The sequence below is a fragment of the Bos indicus genome, chromosome 6 (genome assembly GCF_029378745.1).
Source record: "Bos indicus isolate NIAB-ARS_2022 breed Sahiwal x Tharparkar chromosome 6, NIAB-ARS_B.indTharparkar_mat_pri_1.0, whole genome shotgun sequence".
NCBI lineage: Eukaryota > Metazoa > Chordata > Mammalia > Artiodactyla > Bovidae > Bos > Bos indicus.
Genome location: NC_091765.1, coordinates 21,027,829 through 21,038,006, shown reverse-complemented (window position 1 = coordinate 21,038,006; position 10,178 = coordinate 21,027,829). Strand labels below are relative to the sequence as shown.

The following is a 10,178-nucleotide window of genomic DNA, read 5'->3' as shown; positions in this document are numbered from 1 at the left end:
CGAAAACCCTTACCCTTGTTGGCAGACCTGGACATCCTAGCAAGAGGAAGACCGATAATAAAACAACCTAACATAGTAAATGACATAGTCGATAAGAGTTAACAGCTAAGTAGGGTTATGAAAGAAACAGAGCAGACTAAGGGAAGATCAAGAGTATGTGTGGGCAGGGGGCCGGGGAAAGGGCTGCAAGTTTTTAAAAGGGCAGTGGGAACGACTTTATGAAAAGTGACATTTGGGGAAAATCTTGAAATAAAAGAGGTGGCCTTGTACATACGTAGAATGAGAGTCCAAGCCTGGAGAACAGCCAGTGCAAAGCGAGCTGTCCCCTGTAAGAGAAGGTGTAAAAGGAGGGGTTCTGGAAGAGGCAGCAAAGAAGAGGGAATGGGTAACACAGCCAGAGAGGCAGCCAAGGCCAGACCGTCCAGGTCAGGGCTTTGACTTTCCCTCGGAGGAAATGGGAAGCCATGGCATAATGCATTTTGAGCACAGAAATGAGATTATCTGACTTATGTTTTTAAAGATTCTGAATTTGACAAAATGCATTCACCACTGATTAGGTTCCTACTTGACATGCCAGGCACTTGAGCTGGGGCCCAGCATGTAAAAATGAACAGACAGTCCTCAGAACACTCAGAGTCACTGGGCTTCTGGTACAGCTTGCTGTAGGTCATTTTGAATGTACTTAAAAGCCATTCTCCTTGCCCCTTGCTTAACCAAGTCCCTGCCCAGCTGTTACATCGTGACCCCAGCACCTGCATGCTCCCCTGCTGTGGGGCTGGAATGGGGAGACCTTGGTCAGAACAGTCAGGAGCTTCTGGTGTCCAGTTCAGCCCTGAACACACTGTGTGGGCTCTGGCAAGACATGAATCCCTTTTTTCCTGGCTTTTCCATCTGTTTATACGATTTTCTGCAGAAGTATATTTGTGAGGCCTGATGGGATAACCGGCTCTGAGAGCTTTCGGGTGTAATGGAAAACTGACAATTTTAATTTTCCCTCAAATTATCATACTCTAAAATAAATAGAGAGTCGAGTAGATTCTCCAGCTATTCATCCTGGCAGCTATGCCTCAGCTGAAGACAGTCTACAAGTTGGCAGACCAGAGCGAACAGAAATTTATCTTGGTTCCTGGAGAAAAAAACCTGCTAGTTTCAACAACTGAAATTCTGAGAGAGGGTTTTCTGGAGAGGAGCCATTTGCAGCAACAATATATTTGAGAATATTAACTTATTCGTCTCTTGCTGACTTTCCTGTTGAGGAAGGATGCAAAAGGTGGTTGCATTGAACTTCAGCCTCAAATGCGATTCTAGACGATCAGACCTGGCTTGCTCACCTCACTTGTCCATCATCAAAAGATACGTCAGAGACAAAACCTCCATTCTGAGCAAATGGAGAACAAACTGACAGATTTCAAGGACACTGGTGCAACAAACCACAAAAATGATGATCATGGCTATGTTTGCCTTCAGGATGCATATGCAGCCTTCATGAACAGCAACGCCTTTTTATCAAATGCTTATGATGCAGTGGCACCCAAATCAGGGAAATTCAGGGATTTGGCAGGCGGGAAAAGAGAAATGCAATACAATGCCACTTCAGACTGCAGTCTGCTGGAGCTAGGCTACTCCAGGCATTTTCCTTTTGTCCTCATTTAATGGTTCCTCTAAATACAATGTCTCAGTATCAGCCAAGGCAGCAAAATTTACAACATACTAATTAATAGCAAGATGCTTAGGTCAGCAATCCTGTCTCTGAGTATGTAATTATGTGTTTGGAGCTTTGTTTTTTTTCTCTTGCCTTCCTCTGTCAGATTTTACTAGTGGAGTCAGGGAGTATTAAGAACACATAAAATTTTAGGTGGCTGGAGCATGATTAATTTTACTTAAACAATGAGGGATGAGCTATGCCACTTACCTTCCACCACATGACTAGACAGTTCTATCCGCTGTCAGCTCAAAACAAATCATACCGGGATTGAGGATTACAACTCACAACGAGTAACTATAGTCGTAAACCTGCTTCTCGCCCTTCCTGACTGACTGATTTTTGTGACAGTAAAAGTAGTCCTTTTTCTCTAACCAGAGAGTCTTGAACTTCAGATTATAAGCAAAACACGTTGCTGCACCTGCTCTGCCAATCCCCAGCCCTGGGTCACTTCTACCACTAACTCTCCACTCCCGCTTCCAGACAGCTGGGCAGGGAAAGAAAAATCCCATAATTCTATTTACTGGCACAGCAACAAATCTATGATCCCCAGCAGTGGCTGGGCCCCCAGTGCTACTGGCAGTCCTGGTATTTGTCCCGAGTCAGCTCCGTTTCAGATTTCCCTACAGCTGTTCTAACCTTTCAACACGCTCAGAGATCCCCTCATTCTAAGTAGATGCCCTTGTCCATGCATCAAAAACAAAGCAGAAGCCCTCTCTTTCCCCTCTGCCTGCAGCCTGCCTGACATCCACAGGGGTGCCCATCTTTTCCCTCCCTTCCTCCTAAATCAGAGAAGAGTCATCTTTCCTCATCCTCCAAGTTAGCACTTCTATAAGACATTGGACACATCTCAGCCATCTTGTGGGGACCTCATAACATCAGTCATTTCCCCTCACATGTTGGTGTCTTTGATCCATCGCTCCGTGTTCTCTGGCTTCTACCCTTCGGTCTACAAATTTGCTCAACTTCTTTCCTTATCACCATGCATAAGCTTGCATGCATGCAAACACACCTACAATTCTTTAATCATTTCAGCCTCTTACTCGTGCTGCAAATTGCCTTGTACGGCAATTAGTTGTTTACATGACAGTTTTCAACTGGTCCAGCAGTTTTTAATTGTTACTGTGTCAGATCCCTTCAAGAATCTGATTAAAGCAATGGGTCTCTTCCCTGATGACATGCATAAAACTAAATACACACGCACACACACACACAAACTTCTACATAAAATTCCATCTTGTTCAGGGACCTCTTAGAGGAGATAGTTCTATGCTCATCAACACTCCCAGTTCCACTCCTCTTCTGGGGACGCTGGAGAATTACACTTCTTTGTGATTTGAGGTTAGTGTCTTTGACCAATGAAATGAGAGTGGAAGTGATGTGTGTGGAAGCCTTAAGAGCCTATACTCGATGTGCAATGCTTTCTCTTTTGACTCTGCCACTGTAAGTGCTGCGCTCCAGATAGTGACTGCTCTGTCAGCTTGGGTCTTGGAGGGAGAAGGAGGCAGACCAGCGCTCTGGCCAACCTGCAGCGGGCAGACTGAGTGAGTGAGAAATCCATCTGGTTAATTAGAGTGGCTGACAGAGGGGATGGTTAGTTACTTGGCATAACCTAGACTCTCCTGCTTGATCTCAGGGAATTCTCCATTAGATACAAGATCATCTAAGTCAGATCCTTTCTAGGGGACTTTTAGCTACCCTCCTTCCTGCATAGTTCTAGGCTTTCAGTTCTCTCTCCCTAGAAGGCTCTTTTCCTAGTCCTTCCTATGACTTCTCATCCTTCAGACCACAGTATACATGTTACCTTCTGAGGGAGATTCTTCTTGGCCCTTCTTCTCCCCTCTGCCTCCTGTTACTGTCTCCACGTTACCCATTTCTGTCTTTCACAGAGTGTGTCACAGCCCATAATAATTTATTTCCTGTCTCTCAAGTTCTGAATTCACAGTATTTGTATTCTTGCTATCAACAGCAGTTCATAAATAACTGATATCATACTTCAACCCCATGTGAACTTAAGAAAAAGAAGTACCTTCTAAAAAATGAGCTGCTTTCATTTCTTTAATATGATAAAAATAGAACCATGAGTGGTCTATAAAAGGCGCTCTTATGTTTTTCTAAACTATGTTAATAGAAGAAGAGAGCTCTAACTAAAAATGTCGGTCAGACATCCAAACGCTTGGATGTGCACCCAGAACAAACCACTGACCCTTGGTATTCACCCAGTCATGAGAGAGAGGTCAGCCTGACATTTTGGGGTTTTTTTCAGATAGTTATGGGTCAACAGCACTAACAACCTTTGATCCCAACCCAGTTAAATAGTAGATTTTGTTATTCAGTGACATACTTTTTGTTTTGTTTTTCTTTTGCTGTGTATATGCAACAAATGGTCTTACTTCAGACGAACATTAAGAATTAGTCCTGAAATGCCAGAAAATGTTAAGCAGCTAACCCTTTGTTATGCATCTAGGAATATAAGTATAATAACTTGTCACAAAGTAAATAATTCATACTTGTTCAATGAATGAATGTATACAATTAGTAGTATAAAATAACCAAATATTTCACTTTTACTGTATATAACTCATACTGCAAAAGACAACTATTCTAATTTTAAAAACCAAAGTTTCAGCCTTACTGTTTCATCTCCACACAAAACATGTTTATTGTTCAAATATTTTAGGAATATATAGCTTAAAATGTGAAATTTCCTGTTTTCACTGGCTTTATAAGTTGTATTAAACACTCCTGACACTTGACAAGAGATTCAGAAGCCGTGATGCCAGCATATAATACAGCAGACTCTGAAAACATTCTCTAAAATTTAGACCTCTTCAGATACTCAATTTCATAAGTACAAAAGTTTTGGGAACATCTGAATTAATTGTTAGACCAGCATACATTTTAGTCTTGATGAGAACAACCAAGAAAAATGTTGGTTTGGAAACAAAAATAATCTTGGTTTAGTTTTTTCATAAACTGTTTCAGGTTTGTTTGGGGAGGGAGGGGTTCTTTAGATTTCCTATGTGGCAGTTTGAGTTTCAAAATACTATCTCTTAAAATGCGAAGTATACCCTGCTACCCTAACTCTTATGTAGCATGTATAATAGTTATCTGACAGCTACATTTTTCTACTAATATTTTACCAAGATCCACATGTGCAATTTAAAAATAATATGGATTTTTCAAGATGTGACCGCATATTTCTTTTTCCTTTTTAAATTGTTTCCTCTCAATTAACACATTTTAAAATGAGATTATCATCTGCCATTCTGTTTTAAGAGCATGTGGGTAATCTGATGAGACTTAATGTCTTTAAAATGGGGCATGCATCACCCATGTAGGTGCACACATTTGTACACATATAAAGAGATATATTTTTAGTGTTTCATATAAGACAGGCCATTTCTTCATTCCTCATCATTACAACACAACCTTCAGAAAAAGCATAAATACTTCTTTTCTATACTACTAAGGCATTTCAACCAAACACCTAAGTTGCACAGAAATAGTTGCTATAGAAAAGCAAAGGAGATAAATAATACTCAATTATGCTATCAAAAACTGCAACTGAAGTAAGGCAGTATCAAGGTTTATGTTTAAGAATGCTGACTGTATTTATTCTTGACTTTATGTATACTCCAAATTGAATGTGCTGAGTCCCAAATTGGAAGGTTCTTTACTGCTAAAAATAGTACATCTTAATGAAAATATTTTAGCTGGCATTCCAGATTAGGAAATCAGTACAAGCCAAGAAAGTTTCCTTTGTACAAAATAGTAAAATTTAATGAATAATGGATTCAAGTGATGCCAATTACTTGCCTTCATTTCACACAAAATTTCTTTATGAAATGAAAGAAAGTGAGATTTACCTACACAAGACTTGCAGACACCTTGGCTCTCAAGAATAAATGCTTCTTCAGGTTTCTACATGTCTTTCATTTATTTTGCTAAGGAGCTTATTTTGAATAGTGCTCTATGACAGCATTTAGGAGTTTCTATTAAGTTTATTAAAGAAAAAAATTATATTAACTATCTCCTAAAAAACATTTGGCTCCATTTTTGGCTTGTTTAGAGATTACACTTTAAATACAAAATTACTAACAAGGCATCTGGTAAATGTGAAGGTGGCTATTAAACTTTTGTAGCCTTTGATCTTGCTAATTAAGTTTTATAAAGACTTTAGAGAGAGAACAGTTTGTCAGTCAACTTACTTAGATATTATAGCTTTAGGAAAAAGTTATTTTAGCATATTGGTACACCCTATGTTCTAAAACTGAAAAAAAAAACACTATTTTTAAAAATATGACACTGATATACCCATATTATACAATTTAACTCCAGTTGACTATATAATCAACTTAAGAGAAATAAGAGGGAGGGAAAGGGAGAAACCCTCTCTTGGGAATTATAAGAATTAGTAACCTCCCTACACATTCCTCTCTGAAAATACATATTGATCCTTATGATTTCTAGAGACCTTCTACTTTATCATGCTTTAAAAATTATATCTGAATCAGCATCTTAATGAGATGCCCTTTTCTGGTTCATTTTGGAAGAGTGAAGGAGTGTGGGCTGTGGTACCGGGTAGGCAAAAACAAAGCCAAGCTCCAACAGGTACTGTGGACTTTGGTCATGATCTAACATCTTCAGTCTGCATTTTCATCCATAAAATCATAAGACACTTATCCTAAAATGGTATGAATTTTACATCAATTCTCCTTTCAAATTATCTTCATGAAGTTCACCAATACGCTTAGCTTTAAAAGTTAATATTTAGCTCTTATCATATTTAATACCTTTGTAGTATTTGACTCTTAACCATTTCATCACTCTTCCCAGAAACCAAATGAGAAAACAGTTTGATCTATCCCTTTCTGCCATTTTCTCCCTTCCTTATTGTTCATTATCACTCTTGTCTGATAGACTATTCTCTCTATATTGTTAATTAAATGACTTCTGTGCTCTTCTCCCGCTGAACTATCTTCCCAACAAATTCTATCCACCATTACTCTTTCCCCTGTGCCTCATTTTCAGACCTCTGTCCCAAGCTCTTTGTCCCCAGATTGCTTCTGCCTGTCAGACAACTTCACTGGATTGTCCTAGGAGTACCATCCAAACTTCCATCCACTTCAAGCCAAGATAAGAAGCTAGACCTCTCTTTCCCCTTTATTCTGCTCTCACAGTCCCCTGGTCTAAAAAGCATTGATTCTACCATTAAACTATGCTACTACTACTACTAAGTCACTTCAGTCGTGTCCGACTCTGTGCGACCCCAGAGATGGGAGCCCACTAGGCTCCGCCGTCCCTGGGATTCTCCAGGCAAGAACACTGGAGTGGGTTACCATTTCCTTCTCCAATGCATGAAAGTGAAAAGTGAAAGTGAAGTCGCTCAGTCGTGTCTGACTCCTAGCGACCCCATGGACTGCAGCGCACCAGGCTCCTCCGTCCATGGGATTTTCCAGGTAAGAGTACTGGAGTGGGGTGCCATTGCCTTCTCCGATTAAACTATACTACTGCTTCTTATTCTTTCTGTCACCACTATAGTAATCAAGGCCACAAGTTTAGATTAATAGAATGGCCTCTGCATTATTCACAGTAGTCTAAACATTGCAACAAAGAATATTTGTAATAAAGAATATTTGTAACAAGTATTATAACAAAAGTCTCAGTGGTTTAGCACAGTACAGAACTTTTTCTTTCTTTCTCATGTTACAATCCAGTGCAAATGGCTGGACAGGATCTGGTCCATTCAGGTGACTAGGTTTCTTCCATCTAGCAGCCACACCACCTCCTAGAGGAATTCCCCACCAGACCACCCCCACCCCGCCCCGACCCCCCTGTAATTGGCAAATAACTGAGAGAAGAGAAGGTAGAATTCAGTTATGGGATTAGCCTAAATACAGTGGTGGAGCACAGATGTAAAAAATACAGTTAAAACTCCCATTTCAAAATGGGTAGGTAATACTAGGAGATGCATAGTGTTCATTAGCACATGACAATTCTGAAACCCTACTTGGCAGGCCTTATGAAGTCTCCTACCATGGAGAGAGAGTGAGTTACTTGATTAAACTTTAATTCTGCTCTCTGAAAATAATTTCTTCATTGGTCCTTAGCTTTTCAATTCAGTTCAGTTCAATCACTCAGTCGTGTCCGACTCTTTGCGACCCCATGAATTGCAGCATGCCAGGCCTCCCTGTCCATCACCAACTCCCGGAGTTCACCCAAACTCACATCCATCAAATTGGTGATGCCATCCAGCCATCTCATCCTCTGTCGTCCCCTTCTCCTCCTGCCCCCAATCCCTCCCAGCATCAGAGTCTTTTCCAATGAGTCAACTCTTTGCATGAGGTGGCCAAAATAATGGAGTTTCAGCTTTAGCATCAGTCCTTCCAAGGAACACCCAGGACTGATCTCCTTTAGAATGGACTGGTTGGATCTCTTTGCAGTCCAAGGGACTCTCAAGAGTCTTCTCCAACACCACAGTTCAAAAGCATCAATTCTTTGGCACTCAGCTTTCTTCACAGTCCAACTCTCACATCCATACATGACCACTGGAAAAACCATAGCCTTGACTAGACGGACCTTTGTTGGCAAAGTAATGTCTCTGCTTTTGAACATGCTATCTAGGTTGGTCATAACTTTCCTTCCAAGGAGTAAGCGTCTTTTAATTTCATGGCTGCAATCACCATCTGCAGTGATTTTGGAGCCCCCCAAAATAAAGTTTGACACTGTTTCCAGTGTTTCCCCATCTATTTCCCATGAAGTGATGGGATCAGATGCCATGATCTTCGTCTTCTGAATGTTGAGCTTTAAGCCAACTTTTTCACTCTCCTCTTTCACTTTCATCAAGAGGCTTTTTAGTTCCTCTTTACTTTCTGCCATAAGGGTGGTGTCATCTGCATATCTGAAGTTATTGATATTTCTCCCAGCAATCTTGATTGCAGCTTGTGCTTCTTCCAGCCCAGCGTTTCTCATGATGTACTCTGCATATAAGTTAAATAAGCAGGGTGACAATATATATATATATATATATATATATATATATATATATATACAGCCTTGATGTACTCCTTTTCCTTAGCTTTTAGGAGTTCTTATTGTCTATTTCTTCCCTTTGGACACAACTGAAAAGAATGTTCTCAAAGTTTGAAAGCCAAAAGGTGATTTTACAGCTCCAAGAGTTTTTAGTCTGATATTCAACACTTCTTGACAATACAAGTTCTTCAAAATCTTGATAGGTTTCTGTTGTATTTGCTTCCATCTATATACTCAGGTTTAATTCTCTTCTCTCGCCCTCTGTCCTTAACTGCAGCTATTTTGACTATTTCTTCCTGCAAGGACACACCCTTATTCTAACCTCTTCCATGGAAGTAAATCATGTTGTCCAACTAAGTAGTTCTACTGGCCTTTTGTGGCTCCATTTGGGATCTGGAAGCAATTGACTTATCAACCATTTTTCACTGCAAGTCTTTGGACTCCGTCATTTTCTGTTCAGCTTGATAACTGGCCAGTTCTTTCTGGGTTCATGCCTTTTATGAAACACCTTACCAAAGGCAGCCAATAATAGCTATCATACACTAACACAGAGTGTTTCTTTAAAGCACATCTCCTAAAGCAGAGGTTTCAAAGTGTGCTCTGCCCAACCCTAAGAATGCCAGAGACCCCTTTTAGTGGATCCACTGTCAAAAATATTTTAATAATACTAAGAGGTTATTTTCTTTTTTCACTGTGTTGACATTCCCACAGATACTACCAAAGCAACCACATGTAAAGCTGTTGATATTTAACACAAATCAAAACAATGTCATCAAACTGTATCATTGTATTATATCATTGATTGAACATTGTATCTTATCTTTTCCTATGTACTCAGTTGACTTTTTAAAAAGCCAGTTTCACTTAAAAATGCACTTGAAACAGTAAAAATTATTCACTTTATTAAATCTCAATCCTGGAGAACAAGTCCTAAATATTCTGTGAGACCAGAAGGAAAACACACACACACACACACACACACACACACACGACTTCTGCTGCATACCTGAATTCAATGGTTGTCTTGAGGAAAAGCAGTGTGCGATTGTTTGAGTTGCAAACTGAACTATCTCTTTTTTTGTGGAACACTATTTTCACTTGAGAGAACAAGTGGTAAACAAACTATGGTTATTCAGACTCGGGTATTTGACAGTCATTTTCTTGAAAATAAATGAAGTGAGCCTGTCACTTCACTTGGAGGCAAACAAGCTGACAATATTTCTTGACAATGATAAAACTTCAGTTTTCAAGCGAAAATTAGAATTTTGGAAAACTCGTACCATCACCATGAGCTTGACAACTTCCGAGTTCTTAAAGACTTTTCTGATATTAGCAAATATGATTTTTAAAATACGATATAATGAAGTATACCAGTGATGTAACTCAAGGAAACAATGTTTTCTAAGTAACCAATGTAAGATATTTTTAAAACATATGTAGG

The 10,178-nt window shown here is 39.6% G+C and overlaps 1 long non-coding RNA gene across 1 annotated transcript in view; it reads left to right on the top strand.

Moving 5' to 3' along the window:
- The first annotated feature begins 3,138 nt into the window (after positions 1-3,138).
- LOC139183596 (uncharacterized) overlaps positions 3,139-10,178 on the top strand; it is a 58,982-nt gene continuing 51,942 nt past the window's right edge. The window contains exon 1 of the long non-coding RNA XR_011567093.1: positions 3,139-3,246. This is a non-coding gene — a long non-coding RNA (uncharacterized lncRNA). The remainder of the gene's footprint in view (positions 3,247-10,178) is intronic.